Source organism: Melanerpes formicivorus, unplaced genomic scaffold (genome assembly GCF_026170545.1).
Source record: "Melanerpes formicivorus ecotype bairdi unplaced genomic scaffold, bMelFor1.0.p_v2 SCAF_16, whole genome shotgun sequence".
In the NCBI taxonomy this organism is placed as follows: Eukaryota; Metazoa; Chordata; class Aves; order Piciformes; family Picidae; genus Melanerpes; species Melanerpes formicivorus.
Genome location: NW_027142368.1, coordinates 15,510,315 through 15,531,588, shown reverse-complemented (window position 1 = coordinate 15,531,588; position 21,274 = coordinate 15,510,315). Strand labels below are relative to the sequence as shown.

The window sequence follows — 21,274 nt, the reverse complement described above, 5'->3', positions numbered from 1 at the left end:
TGCTTCCTGGAGGACTGTGTGGTAATGATGGTCATTTTCCCAAGGGGAACAGGTTGGTGTTAAAAATAAACCTGAAAGGAAATGAGCAGGTAGCTGTAAAACTCCATTTTCATTAGCAGTCATTAAACAAGAGCTGCAAGTTGCCCAGGGAGGCAGTTGAGGCCCCAGCCCTGGAGCTATTTAGGGTGAGGCTGGACAAGGCTCTGAGCAACCTGCTCTAGTGGATTTTGTCCCTGCTGACTGCAGGGGGGTTGGACTAGAAGACCTTTGGAGGTCCCTTCCAACCCAAACCATTCTATGACCCCATATACCTCCCTGGAAAACCATGCTCCTAGCTGGCCACTCTGTCAGACATTTCACTGCCTGGATTCTGACCCTCAGTCTCCCTGCAGAATATTCATGCCCAGCTTGTCCCGAGGGACCTCTCTGAGGAACCACCTCATATGCTCCTTGGGAGGTTTTAAACAAGTTAGTTCTCTCTAGCTGGCAGAGCATCAGGCCCAAAGCATGATCTTGGCTTTGACTCTGAGATCATTAAACATGCATTTCTCCAGAGATGCTCAGCACTTGTAATTAAGCCCTCACCAGTCTCCAGGTAATGTGAACAATGAGCTCTGCCAGTCCAGACTGGCCTGGTTGTGTTTGTTGTCCAGGGTGCTGCTGTCTTGTTGAAAGATGATGATATCAGAATGGCAAAGAAGAAGAGAGAAAGCAGCCACAAATCCCCTCAGTGATCGTTTCTTTATGCATCCCTTTCTCCACAAGATGCACTGGCTTTGCAGTAAACTGCCTTGAGAAGAGGCAAATGGAATGGAAATTGCACAGGAACTCCTTGGCTGGAGAGAAGCACATGAGCCAGTATTGATTGCATTGGCTTCCAAATGCCATTAACATCAAATTAATGTGGCTGATCTGGAGAGCCTACAGGAGCCTGGAAGGATGTTGCTTGGAGTCTAAAGCTGGGCAGTGCTGGGCTCAGTGAAATGCCCAAGCAACTTTATAGATGGCCTGGCAGCAGACTTGGCAGAGGTAGAAAATGCTGGGACCTTAAAGGTCTTTTCTGTGATTCCATGACTCTTTTCCTTTGTAGCACACCCTAAGTGACAAAGCTTTTGGTTGTGCTATACAAGACAAACCTCTAATTGCTTCTCATTTAGCCATTTCTGGTATTTCTATTGCAATGCCCAAATGCTGCTTCATGCCACAGCCACGTGAGGAAAGAGTGCACCTGAATGTAAATGGAACATAGAGTGGTTTGGGTTGGAAGTCACCTCCAAAGGTCATCCAGTCCAACCCCTCTGCAGTCAGCAGGGATGTCCTCCACTACAGCAGCTTGCTCAGAGCTGTGTCCAGCTTCACCCTGAATATCTTCAGGGATGGGGCCTCAGCTACCTCCCTGGGCAACCTGCTGCACTGTTGCAGCACCCTCATGGTGCAGAACTTGTTCCTAGCATCCAATCTGAATCTCTTCTCATTTCAAACCATTGCCTCTCATCCTATCACTGCAGACCTTTGCAAACAGTCCCTTTGCATCCTTCTTGTAGCCCCCTTCAGGTACTGGAAGGCTGCTGGAAGGTCTTCTTGGAGTCTTCTCTTCTCTAGGCTGAACATCCCCAGCTCCTGTCCTCATAGCAGAGTTGCTCCAGCCCCTGATCATTTTTGTGGCCCTCCTCTGGTCCTTTTCCATCATGTCCATGTCCTTCTTGTGTTGAAGGCTCCATAGCTGGATACAGCACTGGAGGTGAGGTCTCAGCAGAGCAGAGGGGCAGGATCCCCTCTCTCCATCTGCTGGCTACGCTGCTTTGGACGCAGCCCAGGATGCCCTTGGACTTCTGGGCTGCAAGTGCACACTGCTGGCTCATAGAAACATATTCCTGTTTATTGCCTTTGAAAAATTGTTTCTGTGTATTTCCTGAAATTATTGCAAGAGTGGGAAATAGAGAGGAAATCCTCTAATCCCTGTGCACGCTCTGGTCATCTGCCCTAGCCTCTATCTTTTAAATCCACAACTAAGGATTTTAAACACCAAATGAAAGGGGCGGTTGCTGCAGCAGGGGCTGAAGGCAGGGAGACTCTGGGCTTAGCTCATTTCTGGAAGTTCATTTCACAGCTGAATTCCTTTTCATTATCAAGTTTTCATTTGGCCATATCTGAAATTATTTAGGCCCACATAAATCTGGGGCTTTGATTGCCACGCCAGCCACCGAACTGCTGAGCTGTGAGAGAGCCACGGCCGGGCTCTGCCGCAGCCCGCAGGCATCGACCCCACTCTTCATCAATTACACCAAGGTTTCGAGGAATGGAGCATGCTGCTTTGCTTGAGCAGCACGAAGCCAACCTTTTGGTGACTTGCTAAGGCTTTCTGTGATTAATAAGTACCACTGCCTGTTAATTAGTTGGCTAATCACTTTCCACATCTAGCGGTTTCGAGGAGTCAGTCATTTATTGGCCTACAGAGCACCCTGAGCCAGGCAGTGTTTGTCTGAGCCTGGGGCAAAGTCCACTGATGCCAGCATTTCTCTAAAATCTTTACTTTGACCTTTTTCCAGGAAAAGGGTGCAAACTAGAGAGGCCTCAGTGGAGAAACTCTTCAACCAAGGGAAACCACAAGGTTTCTCAGGAAGAGTCAAGGCAGTTTGGTGCTTGGCTTTGTTTGTTTGTTCTGTTTCAATATATTAGAGCAAGTGCTCTTGCTCTGTTCCTGTGGAGGGAGAAAAGATTCCAAGAGTGACTAAAGCCCTACCAATGATATTTTTCATGCCATGACAGTTTTCCTAGGAGGACACTGAGCTGCAGAGGCATTTTATGTAAGCTGTGCCTTCTCGTGGAGGCTTCACCAGCTGACTTTCAGGAGTCAGCCCAAATGGGAAAGATTGTGTCATCCAAGGCAGTAAGCCTGCTCCTTAAGTAAGATACCAGGTGGCTTGCAGCTCAGATCAATGATAGCATCCAATTATTAGAAAATAAAATGACCCACTGAGGAAAATGGCTCCCATGGGCACCACAAATCAGCAGGACATGTTTTCTTCTGGCATGTTCTGCATTTTAAGTCCCCATAAATGTTTCTATGAACCTGTCATCCTGTTCCTGCCCAAGAACAGATGAGCCTCATCTGCTGCAGGCACCTATAAATTCCTGAGAAAGCATATTAGGCATTTTTGTTGTGCTTTCTTCTTGCCATCCCCCAACAAATCACCGAACTTCAGGTGGAGTAAACGATTCTCATTATTGCAGCACCTCTGCTTTTTAATTTCATTCACAGAGATGAGAGAATCTGACAACCCTCTTGCAGTTCTTTGTAGCAGCTGAAACTCTCAGAGATACTAATCAGGTGCTTTAATTCCCAAGATAATGAAATGGTAAAGGCACATTGCAGTTTGTCCCTCTGCTTCCCAGAGAGGTAGATGATCCTTCAGTTCTGTGGTCTGCCCTTGCTTCTGTGGCTAATAAAATCTCTCTTTGCTGCAGGTGCATAATATGAAGTGCTTCAGTGTTTTATGTGTCTGGGCTCTATAGGGATGGGCAGTTGCTCAGAGAGCCTGGAAAGGTTCATGCTTATCTGCAAATTGAAGAACTCATGCCAAGGTGCAACACAAATTAAATGGAGAGGGCCTTAAAGCCCTTTGAGAAATGTTAGGGATTGGTGGAAGTTAGTTGAGAATCAGGTGAGGAAAGAAAAAATCATAGGCCACAGTTTCCCTTTGCTCCAGTATTCAGAGCTAAGGATTAAGGTATCACATCCATGGCTTTGGGTCAGTTCTGCTCTTGGAGATAACAGCCCCTGGCACTAGGTGTTCCTGGTGCAGACTGGGAAGAACAGCTACAGAATCTGTTATAAACAGGGGGAAACCAAACAAAAATAGCAAGCCCCCTCCTTGACTTAAAACCATTATTAAATCAGGACAGAAAAAGGTTCCTCTTGCTGCATGGCAGGGCAGCAAGGTCTGGTGTGCAGCAAATTTCAGTGTCACAGATCTGCCAGGGACTCCCACGGCCTCTGAAGGGGAAATTTCTATCACCAGATAATTTGATTCCTTCAAGTAATCCCAGTGAAATCAGATGAGGAAAAGCCAGCAAGGACAAGTGTAGAGGCTTGCATCTGGGAAAGAGCAACACCATGGATCAGTACAGGCTGGGGACTGATCTGTTGGAGAGCAGTGTAGGGGACAGGGCCCTGAGGGTCCTTGTGGGCAGAAGGATGCCCAGGAGCCAGCAATGTGCCCTTGTGGCCAAGAAGGTCAAGGGCATCCTGGGGTGGATTAGAAGGGCTGTGGTGAGTAGGTCCAGAGAGGTGCTTCTCCCTCTCTACTCTGCCCTGGTGAGGTCACACCTGGAATATTGTATCTGGTTCTAGGCCCTTTAGCTCAAGAAGTATCTCAGGGAACTGCATGAAAGAGTCCAGCACGGAGCTACAAAGCTGCTGAAGGCAGTGGAACATCTCCCTTTAAGAACAGGCTGAGGGAGCTGGGCCTCTTTAGCCTGGAGAAGAGGAGCCTGAGGGGTGCCCTCATTCCTGGTCATCAAGATGTGCAGGGCAGTGTTGGGAGGACAGAGCCAGGCTCTGCTCAGGGATGTCCAGTGGTGGGGCAAGGGGCACCAGGGGCAAGCTGGAGCAGAGGAGGTGCCACAGGAACAGAAGGGAAAACTTTCCCTGTGAGGGTGCCAGAGCCCTGGAGCAGGCTGCCCAGAGAGGTTGTGGAGTCTCCTCTGGAGACATTCAAAACCCACCTGGATGTGTTCCTGTGTGACCTGCCCTGGGTGGCCCTGCTTTGGCAGGGGGGTTGGACTTGATGATCTTTTGAGGTCCCTTCCAGTCCCTAGCATGCTGTGATCCTGTGTGTGTCTGCTATTAACACAAACCTCATTATTCCGAGGTTAAATGTGCTTGGTAGGGCTTCAATTGTTTTATTCCCTGACACCCAATAAACCCATTCAGTAGGCAGCAGCAGTTCTGTAGGGCAGCTCCTGCTCAGACAGCAATCTTGCAGTTACCCTGAACTTTCTCAGCATCCAGAGGCAAGTTCATCTTATTTTTTACCCAGGAGCACATCATCTCTTACTGCATTTTATGGCAGAGAACACCAGCAGTTCAATGGCACAAACAAGTCTTATCTCAGAACCATTGCCACTGCCACTGGGAATGAGTTAATTGCAAGAACAAATTAAACATTAATCATTTAAGTGATGTAAATTTAAGTTGTGCATACTGTTCCATTGCTCATTTTAGCATTAACATATGAAGCTGCTCAAAGCCATTAGAACACACAGAGCAATGAGGCAGAGAGATTAAAGCAAAGCTGTGCTGTTTCTTTTCTTCCTGCTGCCACACTGAAAATGTGAAGTGTAGCCCCTGCATGCCAAGAGTGGTTTTACCAAGGGGTTTAGGCACCTGGGTGCAGTTGCAGAGTTGTTTGTTTCCAGGTGGCTTACCACAGGACAGGCAGGAAGAAAGGCCTCTGCTTTCTGGCCACATCCAAACCATCCTGCGCTCATTCCAGGTCTTTAATCAGCATCCTCCTCAGAAATGGTTTTATTTCAAACTTCTCCTGAAAAATGCCCTTTCCAACCTGCTTTCCTGAATGATTGCCCTGAATGCCCTGAATTGCCCTGAATGATGGTGGTGCTCAGCTGCTGTGTGCAGACTCAGCCCGTGGGATAAAGCATCCCAACACGGCGTCTGGGGGCCTGGCTTGCTCCTTGCTGTGCACTGGTGGCTAGCAGCCTGCAGTTCTGCTGCCTTCTCTCCAGGGATGTAAAACTGTTTTGTAATGGGGACCTTAACTTCAAAGTGCTTCTGCAAATGAGATGCAGCACTTGATGTTTTCCCCTCTCCCATATACAATGAAGCTATAGCAATGAAAGATTACATCAAAGGTCAGGCAGAAGTTCCTTGATGTAGCTGAAGGACTCTTAGGTGTTCCTCTTGCCTCCAGAGCAAGAAATGTTCTGAAGCCATTCTTAGCAAGTATGGAGTAGCATCAGGCAAATGATGTAGGATTTACAAGCTATTTCAGGCTACAAAGACCTTTTGCCTGGAGTGATTTCTTTCCCTAGAAGTTGGTGGTATTGGAATCTGAGGAGAAGAGCAGAATCAATTTTTACTTCTCCTGTGCACTGAGGAGATGGGGCTCTCATTCTACACAAGAGAGGGATGTTGCAACCTGCCACCTCTGTGGGACCAAAAGGGATAGCAAAAGAATGTCCAGTGGAGTGAAGCATTTTATTTCCACTGCAGCCAGTCTTCTTCAGAAGAGCTTTCAATTCTACCCATTGCAGGTGATGAGAGGAACTTGAGCTCAGGTAACCTGAAGTAAAGAGGATGGGCTGAAAAGAAGAGATTGGTATTTCAGAGACTCGTAGAATGGCTCAGGTTGGAAGGGGCCTCAAAAATCATCTGCCATGGGCCAGGGATGCCTCTCAACTAGTCTCAGCTGCTCCAGACCTCATCCAATACTTACCTGCCTAGAACAAGTCACAGCATAAGCCAAATTATTCCACAGCAGTCAGTGTTTCTCATTAAGTCCTTTGATTCTCATTAATTCTCTTTATTTGTTGGCTTTCTTTTTCCCTCATTCAGGAGAATGTTTCTTAAATTGCTGTTTCCTGGAAGCAAAATGTGTCATGGACTCATAGAAGGGTCTGGGTTGGAAGGGCCCTCCTAAGCTCCTCTAGTCCAAGCTCCTCTGGTTTGTTCCCTTCTTCCTTGAAGGAGACACTCTTGAAACATCCTTCCTGGAGTTGTGTTCTTTATATATATCTAAATAATTAACCCCCAAATCAATGGGAACAGATGCCATAAAGCACTGATAGCTGCTGCCAGCCTTCCCCCCTGAGATCAGGCCACCAGGGGTTTGCCAGCTAATGACCTCACCTTGCTCACTTAATGAAGAGGAGCAAGTGGTTCCTTAGGATGTTGGGGTGGGCAGAGCTGCTAATTGCTCAAACCATGGCCACATCAGCTTGTTTGCATTGCCACAAGGCTGCACTTGAAATGCCAGCAGGGAACGAAACTGCTTCTCAGGCACCAGGCAAAGTAGTCAGCTGAAACTGCTGCCCAACCATCATTTATTAATGAGGAATAAAGAGAATGCAAATAAACTCATTATAAAGGGGGGCTTGTAAAAGCCAAATTCCCAAAGTAAAACTTTAAGCAGTGTTCAAATGAGGGTGGTGAGACTCTGGACTAGGCTGCCCAGGGAGATTGTGGATGCCTCCTCCCTGGGGGCACTCAAGGCTGGGTTGGATGAGGCCAGGAGCAGCTGAGTCCAGCTGAGAGGCATCCCTGCCCGTGGCAGTGGGGGATGGAATAGATGATCTCTGTGGTCCCTTCCAAGCTGAGCCCTTCTAGGCTTCTGTGATCCATATAATTGGCAGCACACAGCCAAATAGAGCTGGCCTGATGGCCGACTTCAGTGCAGCTCACATGTGGAATACAGCCTGCCCCTGTGCCTGGGGTGTCAGCAGCAGAGCTGGTGGGGCCATGGGCTGAACCTAAGAGTACAAAATATCTAAAGCACTTCACACAGTTCCATGCTGTCCATGGAGAGCACTAAGAGAACCCATCTGACACACTGCCCTTGCACACACACCAGCTTGTCTCCAGTGACTCACCTGTGGTTGTCCATAAAGTCCATTTCCCAGGTGTACACTTTCTATCCTTTTTTTCAGGTCAGGCAATGAGGCTTTGAGCAGCCTGCTCTAGAGGGAGGTGTCCCTGCCCATGGCAGAAGGGTTGGAATTAGCTGATCTTCAATGTCTTCTCCAACTCAAGCTGTTCTCTGATTCTCTGATAACAGTCACAGTGAGCCCAGGATGGTTTAAAGCCCGCAGGGGTCTTGCACGAAACACTCCAGTGGAAACAAGCAGACCAAGAGAACACACGCAGGGGACTGATTTCAATTCAATTAAGTTTCTTTCTCATGTATCAAAACTGTGATGAAGAATTTTGCAGCAGGATGTGCTTTAAGCATAATCACTAACTCCCCAGGAGCCCTTGGCCTTTGCTGAATTAGAGACTAACCAGCAGACCAGCACTGCTGCCTCTTCACAGCTCGTGCTGAGAACACCACAGCTTCCAGCCAGGACACTATTTCGTGGTGAAGGTGCACAGAATCCTTTGCCAGATTGTGAATGTCAGGCTCTATACAAAGGACACATGCAAAAAAACCCCATAAAATCTTTGAACAGCTTAAGTTTAGGGGAAACACAAACTGTTTACTAGCCTCTGAAACTGCTCCCTGCATTCTTATTTGCAAGATGATGCTGGGGATCTTCATGGTCACAACATACAGCTGCTGTCTCTGTGGAAGTGCCAGCGCTGATGGCAGCAAGATAATAAATTGAGTGGTTCATTTTTAAGTAGTATTAAAGCTGACCTAAATTATACTGAATTCAGGCTTTGGGTTTATCTGTTCTCCTCCTTTGGAGTAAAGCATTTGGGCTGGAGGGTGAGGAAAGAGAAGGGCACAGCCCTGCACTGTGACCACTGCTGCTTACCAGGGCATTGTGGCAGTGCAAGATTGGCAAGTGGTAGAGATCAGGACATTTTGTCACATAAGAAGAGAAAGCTGGGACTGGTGCAACCATCCCCAGTTACTATAGATAGCTGCAATAATGCTGCCTGCTGTTGTGTCCATGTCTGCAGGGTCTTCCTGACAGAGAAATGTTGCTCTAAGTCAGTGCAGCTGCTCACTGTTACAGGCACTGACACCCCACTGAGCTCACCTAGACATCAACACATGATCAATGGGAAACAACCTGCTGTATCAATGTGGGACAAGTTATAGCAAGTTACAGTAATGCTTTTGGAATGCCTGAGACACCATCAAGGTAACCCTGAGGATATTTGCCATCTCTGGTTGACCACAGTCACACTTACATTGCTGGCACTGTTGCCTACCCTGGGGTAGGGGCAGGCACTGCTGTTGTACCTGTTTAATGCTTTAAAGACACAGACATGATAAGGGTGCCAAAACAATATGCAAGTGCATTTGTAATGAAAGCACAGCATAGCTGCCCTCTGTGGAAGAAGATCCACCTCCTGCAATTGTCCAGACTAGCAAAAACCCCCATTAATGGAAACCCTTCTGGCTCTAGCATATTCACCTTAGATAGTGCAATGCCATCAGATCTATTGTGCAGCATCCTTTTGCTGGGAGAGACACTGTTTTGTTTCTCTCCATAAGGGGAGCACTTAGAACTGCACTCCATCAAGTACATAATTAAGACAAGGAGCATAAACTGAAATGAGAAAAAATGCTGTGTACAAAAGCGTGTGGTGCCCTGGAATTTGCACAGATGCCCCTAGCAGAGGCATTCCTCCTGCACACAGACAGCTAGGCTGGGCTTCCAAAGCCTGCCTGCAGCTTCAGCCCCACAGAGTGGTGACAGAATGAAAAATATTTGCATAAGCTTGTAACTTGAACAAGCATCATGTGGGGGAGGCTTGGGGGAATGCAAAGCAGTTTTCACTGAGGCAGTTGTTCTAAGACACAAAGCTGCATACAAATGGTAGGAAGATACACGTCCTGAGAAGTCTTTGAAGCTGATGTAGTTAAATACATATTGATAGATTATCTATATATGGCTGCTACATGCTTTCAAATAATTGTCCTCACCTTCCAAGAGCAACCATCCCACAGGGCAATCCTACTGTGGTTGGTGTTGGGAACAGAATGCTAATCCTGGAAGCGCGGTGTCTGCATGAGAATGAGCCCCTCTTTGGGTCTCTAACATCATTGATAAATGCAGGAGCATTTTATCCTCTGCTGCTGGCACTGAAATGTTTTCTCCAGGGCTGGCAGTTTGTACACTCGCATTTGGTGTGCAAGAAGCGCTGGCCAAAGGAGCGATGTTTGTCTCTCTCATCACAGGCTGCACATTTCCAAGTGTGGGGTAAGCTAACAGTGGATCTTAGCATTTTCCATACTAAAGACAAGACCATTTTGCAGCTCCACACATCTCTGGTTTGTGTAAGAATTAGGCTGGCCCTGCCTGGCCCTGCAGTAAAGCACCGAAGTGTCTCCCTGTCTATTCAGGGCGCTGCCGAAAATTCCCATGGGGCTGCAGCACCTTTCTCCTGCTTCCCAGTGCCATCAGCTCCAGCATCCAGGCTGCTTCTACGTAGTAATCTGTTCTTGAGAACTGTAATTGCAGGGTGGGAAACTCAATAAAGCTCTCTCTTATCTGAAAGAGAAGGCAGTAATTGCCTGCAAGAAATGGATCTTGTCGTGGAAGGATAGCAGCCGGCGTCGGATGCGTTGTTAGCTACGCTGTGAGAAAGGGAAAGCAAATCCCCCTCTTGTCTCCTCTAGATTTTGATTTTGAAGCTCAGCACCTGGCAAAGAGTCACACAGCTCCACCATTTTTCTGTGGAACATCCAGTCTGCTGGGTGTTTGTTGTTATTATTTTTATTTCTTTGGTCAAAATGAGCTGGTTTAAAGTTCTGAGATGTTTTGGCAGCTCAGCACTGCGGCGGGAATGCTGGCAGATCACTAGCAAACTGATCTTCACTGGCTCCTGAATAATTCAGGCTCATTAGACCTCCAAGCAGTCTGGCCTAAAGGTTATGTGAGACATGCATCAAGCTCTCAGAAAGGTGGCAAACATTTCTCATCCTGTTTCCAGCCCCACGCTCTGTGTGCAGTAATTAACATCATTTCAAAGCCTTTGGTTAAATCACGACTAGGCTGCAGCTCTCTGTCCCAAACAGCAAATGCATTTGTTAATAGCTATTTAACAAAACAGATATTTATATATGTGGAACAAAGATTTTTCTTACAGTGAGGGTGGGAAGAGGCTGGAACAAGTTGCCCAGGGGGTTTGTGGATGCCTCCTCCCTGGAGGTGTTCCAGGCCAGGTTGGATGAGTACTTGAGCAACCTGTGCTAGTGGGGAAGTGTCCCTGCCCGTGGCAGGGGGGTTGGAACTAAATGATCACCTCAGTGCTGCAGCCAGCTCTGGAGCCCTGAACACAGGAAGGACATTGACCTGATGGAGCAGGTCCAGAGGAGGGCCACAAAAACGATCAGAGGGCAGGAGCACCTCTGCTATGAGGACAGGCTGAGGGAGCTGGGGTTGTTCAGCCTACAGAAGAGAAAGCTCCAGGAATACCTAATAGCAGCCTTCCAGTATCTGAAGGGGGCTACAAGAAGGATGCAAAGGGATTGTTTGCAAAGGCCTGCAGTGACAGAATGAGGGAAAATGGTTTGAAATGAAAGAAGAGCAGATTTAGAGTGGATGTTAGGCACAGGTTCTGCAGCAAGAGGGTGGTGGAACACTGCAATAGGTTGCCTAGGGAGGTAGTTGAGGCTCCGTGCCTGCAGGTCTTCAAGGAGAGGCTGGACAAGGCTCTGAGCAACCTGCTCTACTGGCAGATGTCCCTGCTGACTGCAAGGGGTTTGCACTGGATAACCTTTGGAGGTTCCTTCCAACCCAAACCATTCTAGGATTCTATGTAACCCCTGAAAAAAGAACTGAGGTTCTGATTTTGTCTTTATCACTACTTGAGCTTTACAAGCTCTGAGCTTGTCATCTCCGTGCAGATTGCTGATCCAGGGCAAGGCTACGACCACAAGGCTGAACTGACTCTACCCTATAAACCTCCCTTTCAAAATCCTCTACAGATGTCTTTTCATTCAAGAAGTATCTTCCAATCCCATTACTACTTAATCCCCTTCTAATCCAATCAACCTCGGCAGCATCATGTCAGCTCCCTCTGTCAGCACTGTAACCCTCAAGATTTCAGTCAGGGACAATGCAGTGCTGCTTCCCATTCCACAGAAACTCCTAACTCCTGCCCTTGACCTGGCTGCCCTCCTGATTCACCCAGCCTTGCCATAACCACATTAGACAAACTGACTCTTGGCTTCCACACACCTTGGTTTTCCGTGGTGTAAAAAGAAAACCTAAACTCCTCCAGCAGTTTCTAAGGCAATAAAACATCTGGCACCATGCAGGCAGGAATTTGGCTTATTTGGTTTATTTTGCTTGGAAAAAGTAAAATTCATGTGGGTTATCAGTGGGGAAACTGTGGAGATACTCCCCAGCAGCCAAGAGTTCTGCAGTTGGGCTTCTCTTCAGGGCCATCTTTGCTTTTCTCTCCACTCCCTGTTTTTCTGGAAGTAGAAAATAGCCACTAAAGCAAACATCTCGTGGTACATCCTCTGCACTACACAGCTGATCATTGTGCCTGGTCCTGGCAGTTCCAAAGGAGGTAGTCTGTGGTTTGTGCTACTGTGCTACCAGAACAAGGGGACACAGTCTCAAGCTGTGCCAGGGGAGGTTTAGACTTGAGGTGAGGAGAAAGTTCTTCACCGAGAGAGTCGTTCGTCATTGGAATGTGCTGCCCAGGGAGGTGGTGGAGTCACCGTCCCTGGAGGTGTTCAAGAGGGGATTGGATGTGGCACTTGGTGCCATGGTTTAGTCATGAGGTCTGTGGTGACAGGTTGGACTCAATGATCCTCGAGGTCTCTTCCAACCTTAGTGATACTGTGAGGTACTCTAACATCTTCACCTGGGCAGGAGGAGAGACAGGGTTTAGCAGGCTCCTAATTTAATGCCGTCCAAGAACAGCAGGGAGGGCTCAATGCAGTTCCTGGTCCAAGACACCAAATCATTTGTAAACCCATGGCATGTCCCTGCTTCCCTTATGGCATTTCAGGTGTAGTGCAGGATCATCATATCCATTTATCATCATTCTTACAGTCTGCAAGAGGACAAAATCTTGTAACCATAGAAACATGATAATCCTGTGGTCGTTTTCTGCCTATTACAAAAAAGCCCCAAGCCCAGCAGCAGAGCCCTGCTTGCTCTCTCTGCAACAGCCTCAACAACCCCCATCTTCATTTGAAAGGGTTGCAGTAGCTTGCACCCCCTTTTGCCTGCTCTGGGATGAGCACAGGAATGCAGCATAGCTTGGCTTTCCATTTGAGCCTCTTCCTCATTTAATTTGCCACCCAGCCGGTCAAAGAGCAGGCAGTGGTCACCAAGTGTTGAGTTAAAAGCACCAAGAAAGGTGCTGCAGGTTTTGCTGGAGCCCAGGGAGTTCCACTGTAACATGAGGAGAGACTTCTTTGCTGTGAGTGAGGGTGACAGAGCAGTGGAGCAGGCTGCCCAGAGGGGTTGTGGAGTCTCCTTCTCTGGAGACTTTCAAACCCCACCTGGATGCATTCCTGTGTGACTTGCCCATGGTGATCCTGCTCTGGCAGAGGGGTTGGACTGGATGAACTCTGAAGGTTCCTTCTAACCCTTAACATTCTGTGATTCTCTCATGCTTCCAGTGACTGACTCTGGACATTGACACACTGGTGAGGTTTTATTTTTCCTTCATATTTCAGCTGTGCCCATTAGATGCAAACTCTTGGGTGCAGAACCAAACAAAACACCAAGTAGCTCATTTAAACTGCTCAATCAAGTTGAATTGTAGCAGACCATGAAAGGCTCAAGCATAAAGTTGCCACCTGCAGATTTCAGGACAGACAGCTGCTGCCTAACAGGCAAATTTCACCTCTTTAAAAAGGCTTTTGGCTGCCAGTGTAAGTTGTCTCTCAGTCAGAGAAAGATGTGCCCTCAGCTGACTGAAAATCAACAGGGACAACAGCTAATGAAGGTTACAGTGGAACTGTGAATGCCATAACGGGAGGAAGATTCCCCAGAGTCAGAGAGACATGGAGCCAAACCTTAACAGACACTCTGCCAAGCAGAAGCAGTTCTGCTTAAGAAGTATTACCTCAACCTTTTATTGCTTCTGAAATGCCAAATAAATCTTTTGTTACTTTTGACTTGACATTATCCATGGTGTTCTAAAAAGCAATGAGCCAAGTGTTTTACAGAGGTGCTGGTTAATAGTTAAGCAGGGCACTTGTCAGCCTCTTGCTCAGAAATTCAAGGTGATGAGAACGCCTCATCAAGAGGCTGTTGCTGCAGGAACCCTGCCTGTGGTCACAGGGACTTGCTCCTCAGCTCTGGATTATACTCAGGTAAAATACTTCATGGTGCTGTTAAATATCACAGAATCACCAAGGTTGGAAGAGACCTCAAAGATCATCAAGTCCAACCTGTCACCACAGACCTCATGACTAAACCATGGCACCATATCCATCACAAATATTTCAGACTGCAGCCTTCAGAGCTGATTGGGATTAATTGTTTGGGGTTTCTTTCTCCATCCAAACACTATTCTCTGTCTTTAATACTAAAACTTGAGTGGTCCCAAGGAAATTAATCACAAAGAATAGGTGGAAAAAAACTCAACCAGTGCTTCCAACTGTTCAGCTACCTCACCAAAATAAAGTCAGAGCTCTGCATTGCAGGTCAGGTTTCCTGAGTAGCTGTGTTACCCCTAAATTCCTGTAGTGCCATAACAGCTATCAACAAGTTATGACCTCAAACAAAGGTACTTTTGAGGGAAAAGCCCCACTCCAGCCTAACAAATGGAAGTCAGGATGCAAATAGCTTATCAAGAGCATCAGCAGCTACAAGCAGTTGCTCCCCATGAGATGCCAGTGACTTCCCCCACGAGAATTTGCCCTAAATGTTTGGAGCTTCAGCCTTTCGCTCATGTTCGCAGGCCCAGCTGCAGGGCTTGGGTTCTTTTTCGTTGTTTTTAAGCAGCACAAAGTAATTCCCCTTCCACAAGCACAAGGAGAGCACTCTTTACATATGTGATTTGAGCAACAGCCTCCTTTGAGTAGCTGCTCCTCTGGGAGCAGGAGGAAGCTCATCACAAGGGTTCCTCTCCATCACGTAGAGATGGGATGCCAGCGGGTGCAAAAAGCATGGATTTGTGAGTGGGAAGCATGGATTTGTGGGTGGGAAGGATGGAATTGTGGGTGGGAAGCATGGATCTATGAGTGGGAAACATGGATTTGTGGGTGGGAAGGATGGAATTGTGAGTGGGAAGCATGGATTTGTGGGTGGAAAGCATGGATCTATGAGTGGGAAGCATGGATTTGTGGGTGGAAAACATGGATCTGGGGGTGGGAAGCATGTATTTGCGGGTAGAAAGCATGGATTTGTGAGTGGGAAGCATGGATTTGTGGGTGGAAAGCATGGATCTATGAGTGGGAAGCATGGATTTGTGGGTGGAAAGCATGGATCTGTGAGTGGGAAGCATGTATTTGGGGGTGGAAAGCACGGATTTGTGAGTGGGAAGCATGGATTTGTGGGTGGAAAGCATGGATCTAGGGGTGGGAAGCATGGATGTCTGACAGAAAGCACACACAAGGCTGAGCCTAGAGCTCAAACCCCCACTCTGACTCTCAGTGTGGGGCATAAAATCAAAGTGAGGAAGGCAGCCTCTCAGTGGTAAAGGACAGAAGGGGTCACTGGCCCAGCTGTTGTGCTTCTCAGATGTTGCCCATTAGGTTTCAAGCCGACACCAATAGCTTGTCATTTATTAGACCCAAGGCTCTCAGAACCACCCAAGTTTTGAATGACAAGCACCAAGAAAGGTGCTGCCAGTTTTGCTCAGACATTTGCAATGTTCAACACTCTCATTTGTGCAACTGTTCTTAATTTCACACCTAGATTACCCCACCTCAGCTTCCAGGGGGTGAGGTTTTTTTTGTCCTTAGAGCTTTTCTGCTGTTTTTCTCACAGTGAGGTTATTAACACACTGCAATCAAGCCCCCTTTATTTATTCCTTTTGATGGGCAGAGCATCAAATCTATCTGACAAAACAATCCACAGCCATCACTTCAGCCCCAGCATTGACTGAAAACTTAATGGGTTAGACAGGGAAGAATAATTTTGTATCTCCTCATCTCACTCAGGGGAGATAACCACCCTGGTATTTGCATACCTCAGAGCTGAAGGTGGAAATATTTTGGCCTGAAATTCACATTTCCTTTTTCTTTTAATTGTCATCACAGTGAAGCTTTAACAACTCCTTTGTAAGCCAGCATCTCTGGTGCTGTCATCCACATGAACTGCTTCAGAATGCTCAGAACGGCACCGAAGGGCAAACTGGTTGTGGTCATACAAACGTGCAGTCACCCCTTGGGGTGCAGAGGAGCACAAGCTGTGGGGGTACAAGAACTGAGAATGTTTTATTACACTTGTAAGCTTCTGGCTGTAATTAGGATAGATATAATGAAAGACCTTTGTCTTTTTAGTGCCCACTCGTAGCAAATGTCTCAGACTCCAGCAAGTCAGATGGAGGTATGATGAGCACCTTCGTGGAGACACAGACAGACCTAGGAGAGCATAGAAAGGCTGATGGTGGGATCACAGCACTACAGCAGCTACAGGCAATGCCTCCAACTCACAGCAGCATAAGAGGCTAAAACTGCACCAGGCTACCTACAGTCAGGATGAGGTGCAGAAATGATGAGATCAGTACAGGAAAGATGTAGAGCTGTCAGAGTGGGTTCAGAAGAGGGCTACAAAGATCATCAGGGGCAGGAACACCTCTGTGGAGTCAGGGTTGTTCAGCCTGGAGAAGAGAAACCTCCAAGTGAGACCTTACAGTGGCCTTAAAATGGATCCTACAGGAAGGATGGGGAGGGATTCTTTACCAGGGAGTGCAGTGACAGGATGAGGGGTGATGGTTTTAAGCTGAAAGAGAGAGGATTTAGATTATATGGAAGGAAAAAATTCTTTGCTGTCTGGTGAGACCCTGGCCCAGGTTGCCCAGAGAAGTGGTAGATGCTCTACTCCTGGAAGCATTTCAGGTCGGGTTGGACCTGAGCAACCAGATCCAGTTGAAGATGTCCCTGCTGACTGCAGGGGAGTTGGAACTAGATGACCTTTAAAGGTCGTGCTTCATGACTAGATTAGTTTTATCTGCAAGAGCAGAAAGATCTGACTACTGTAGAGGTTAGAGGGTAATATCCTCTGGAAGGATTTGTTAGGATGTCTACATGACCATACTACTGTAAAAGCTGATAGCTCTTCACAATGTGTGTCTGAAAGATGTGTGAGGTAAGGATGCAGCACAGACTAGCACCATGCACGGACATTTGCTCACTGCTCCAAGGGAGACCTGCTGCCTGCTGAAGCAAACCCAGGTCCTCCAGGTTTTCTAGGTGGCCTCTTGTGCACGTAATAGTTGAGTCTCACTCTGCTTGGTAGAACAGATCTGATGGGATCTTCAGGTTGCAGCCTGTAGCCATCTTCCACACCCATGCAATTAAAGCCTCAAGGTTTGTGTTGTCTGCAGTTTCAGGTCACAACCGAGGTGTCACCGTTTCCTTTTCCCTGGCCTGTCATCCCTGGCAGTTTGTGAGAGCCTCCTCCCCAGCCTAATTAGATAGTCCAAACTGCTGCTTCCCTCCCCGTGGCTTGTGCTCATTCCTTTATCCACTACTTTCCAGAATGTAACAAAGCAGTAAAAACAGTAATTAGTGCTCTAATTGGTTATAAATAATAATATAACAGACTTACTGTCAAAATAACAACCACAAAGCAATCTGCTCTTTGAGGATCTTTCAAACTCCCAGCACTGAGCCATTCAAAGGAGTAAATTATATTACAGTGATTTGCTTCCAAAGAAAAAAAGACAGACCCTGTAAAATGTATTTCATCCTGACAGCTGTGACAAGCTGCACTCTGAAGTACGGATCTGTTTCAGGTCTGGTTGCTCATCTCTCTCCTCCTCATTCAAGGATTGTGTCTCCCCCCGATTCTGTGTTTCCACTCTTTGCTCTGTACCAAATCCACGAGCTGTGTGTTGGGTTGTTTTGTGGGGGTTTTTGGTTGGTTGGTTGGTTGGGGTTGGTTTTTTTTGTTGGTTTTGGCTTTCCAATCCTGGCAAAAAAAAGGAAATATGTTCTCAGCCCCCACCGTGGTGTTCCTAGGCTGTTTTCTTTGTCTCTTGCAGCTGGTAAATTATTAATGAAGCTGCTAAAGGGGAGCGGGGTGGTCAGGCAGGGTTGCTGGTAGGAGAAGCTGGGCTGGGGGAAGCTGGGGGGAGCCCCAGGCAGCTGCTGGGGGGGTGCAGATGGTCGCAGTGCACAGATCAGTGACCACCAGGTTTCTCCACGTGAATTTTTTTTTTTCCCCTTGCCTGAGGGCAGGACAAAAGGCTACTTTCTAACAGCAACGAGGGAAGGAAAACAGATGGATGGAATCTGTGAGAGGAGCTTGTGACAGCCAGAGTATCACACCACAGGCACCGGTAGCTTTTTGTGCTTACCCAAGCCTCTGAAAATGGATAACAATGGTGTTTGGGGCCTCCCCTCACAACATTGATAGAAAAGCAGTAGGGGGAAGCACACCCAGTGTTTAATTCGGGGATGCTGGTTTAGCTGCTGCGTGTTGCTAATGTCTTTTATTGACATACAGCACTCTGATTCATGAGTGATGATGAGGTAATCTAGAGACAGGGCTCTTGCCACCCACCCCAAAGTGATAAATACAACCTTTGGCAGAATGCTCAGCTTGCTCATTTGCCATAAAACCCTCGAGAAATCTCTCATGGAGATGAGCCACAGCTGCAACAAACACCAATCCTCCCTGCATTTATTTTCTCTCTTTCTTTCTTTCTTTCTCATCCTCGAGGAAGGGTGACAGTAGTTGCTGAATTATTTCCTGCTGTAGGGATCTCCTGCAGTTATAGACCTCCTTGGGCAGCTGTTAACACTTGAGAATGTGTTGGAAGGGTGGGTTTAGTTTAAAGGTATCATTGTTTATTGTACAGTCTCCTAAGAAAGAGGGAGACTTACACACACACACACACACATACAGACACACACTCTCTTGTAGGTGCTAGCACTGAATTTCCACTCGTTCTGGCTCTTACATGGGGAGGGGAATAAAACAGTCACCAGTAAGCCATAGCTAAAAGCCATAAATGCCAGGTTAGAGCTGTTTCTCTTTCCAAATATGCCGATTCAGGAGGAAATGGGCCCGGGAAGGGTTGACTCAGCTCTTCCTGCTTCCGAGGCAACATAGCCCAGGGGCTATCCCACCACAACAGGGTTCTACTCTCAGCGTTGGAACTGAGATTTCTGTTTGTTCGACACAATTCTTGCGAGCGCCTTGGCGTGCTTCCCGAGGCTCCTCAAAGCCGGAGCCAGACTCTTCTGACTTGCCTGCTGAAGCGTGTGCTATCGCTTTCTGCCCCAGCCCGGGCGCTGCCTGGGCTGCCCTGATGTCTGCAGACACTCAGTCAGGGCCTGGTTTTGCAAGGGAAGTCGTTGCCTTTTGCAGTTTGCATGCAAATTTGCCTGCAAAACCCCCAGCGTTTTGACAAAACGTTTTTGTCAGGCTAAATAGCAGGCGATTGCACTTGACACAGAGTCAGAGAAGGGACCTCTAAAGGGTCATCCACTCCAGCCCCTTGCCCCCTGCAGTGAGAAGTCTTGAGCAGGTTGCTCAAAGCCCCATCCAACCTGACCTTGTGATAGATGCCCATCCCTAGAAGCCTTTGAGCAGCTTGTGAGAATTTCCTCACCTTCACTGTAAAGAAAAACTCTTTTATGCCCAGTCTGAGTCTCCCTCTTTTAGCTTAAAACCATCACCCCTTGTCCTATCACAACAGGCCCTGCTCAAAAGTCTGGCCCCAGCTTTCTTGTGAAACCCTTTAAGCACTGAAAGGCCACCAAAAGGTCTCTCTGGAGCCTTCTCCAACAACCCCAACTCTCTCAGCCTGGCTTCCAGCCCTCACATCATTGCTGTGGCCTCCTCTGGCCCTGCTCCAACAGGTCCCTGTCTCTCCTGTGCTGAGAATTGCAGAGAACAGGACAGAAGAGATGCTAAGTGAAGCAGAGAATACTTGCTGTGTGGTACTGATTCTGGGATGATGCCCCAGGCACAGAAGGATTCTGAGTGGCAGTTTTGAGCCAGTGGGTTTGTAAAACATCTTTGCACTTCTGTAGAACATTTTTTTCCTCCCTAACACTGTTGTTGGGATGCTCAGTGCTTCCTGTATGCATAAATGGCAAACACACAGGCAAAGCCTAGTGAGCAGGGAGAGCTGGAGGGCAGGATCGTGGCAGAGAATCTGAACAAGCTGGCTGAGTTTCCCCTGATGGTCTGTTTGCCTTCCTCCTGTCCGTTTGCCTTCCTCCTGTCCTTGGCCAGGTTGCAGCCTCCAAGGAACTGCTGAAATATGTAAATGCACCCTTGGGTGGACTCCCCAAAGGTGTCTGAGAGGGGAGGTCTGTACCCTTTAAGTATTGATTCTCCTTGCCCTCCCCACATACACATCCTTTGCATATCTAACTGGAGAATGTCTTCCCTTATCAAACAGGTTTATTACCTATTAAAAAGGCTTTAACTGCGAGGGTGGATGCCAAGGATAATCCCTATCTGCTAAAGGTTATGCAGCAGGGAAGTGTGAGTAGCCTCCATCTTCTTCTCCCCAGCATTCTTGCTGAACAGGAGACTTGGTGAATGTATTTATGATAACTGTTCAGCTGTGGAATTTGTCTCTGTAGCAGAGGTAAATCAAACAGTTAACTGCATCCGTCGCTCTCGCTTGCTTTGACTCACAAGCCCATCGAAGTGTAAGATAAACAGTTTGCCTTGTAAATCGGGTAGAAAGTAGCTCCAGGTGGTTGTTGAGCTAGAAAGAGCTCTAAATTGCCAGCCTTTTTTCCGGTGCAGGTTGAGGTGTGTGTCCGCTGAGCCGTTCGCTGCCTGAATCCCAGGAGATGGTCCTGGACGGGCTTGGGTTGCTCTTTGGAAGGGCAGAAGCTGCCCTCTGCTGGGCTGTGCGGGTATTAAGAGCCTGATACTTACACAGCTTCACTTGGGACTCACGAATCACACAATGCTTTGGGTAGGCACCCCACACCTCCTCTGGCACAACCATTTAATCCTCTCCTATCACTGGTGACTTGAGAGCAGACACCCTCCCCTACCTCACTGCAACCTCCTGACGGTATTACATAGTAAGACTTGGTTGTACACAGAGGATGGGAAGGATTAGAGGCTTTCCTGAGTGGATCACGCTTCTTTCTGCTCCCTGAACAGCATTGTTTGCATTTGTTTTTAATTTAGTTGATCTTGGAAGAGCTCTTTGAACCAACTCAGTAAATCACTGGCTCTTCCACACCGTTCTTAAGCTGATGTGCACAGTTTATGTACCTCCACCCCCGTGCCTGTAGGGTTCAGTGCCTCAGTCTGCAGTGGTCCGTGCAGATGTTTGTCTGTTGAGGATGAATGCTCATCTCTGCAGGTCTCAGACAGCATTTGCTAATAGCAGCACAAATGTTTCTGGTCGCTGGCTGTGGGGAGTGATAATAATGAGACAATAATTTCCTGCGCTTGCTTCTGTGTTATTCCCAGGACAGAAGTTAATGACTAGCAAACAGCATCTCGGGGGAAA

General features: G+C 47.6%; 1 protein-coding gene across 1 annotated transcript in view; it reads left to right on the top strand.

Annotated features, from left to right (window-relative positions):
* NAV2 (neuron navigator 2) overlaps nt 1–21,274 on the top strand; it is a 353,869-nt gene that overhangs the window by 59,790 nt on the left and 272,805 nt on the right. The window lies entirely within an intron of this gene.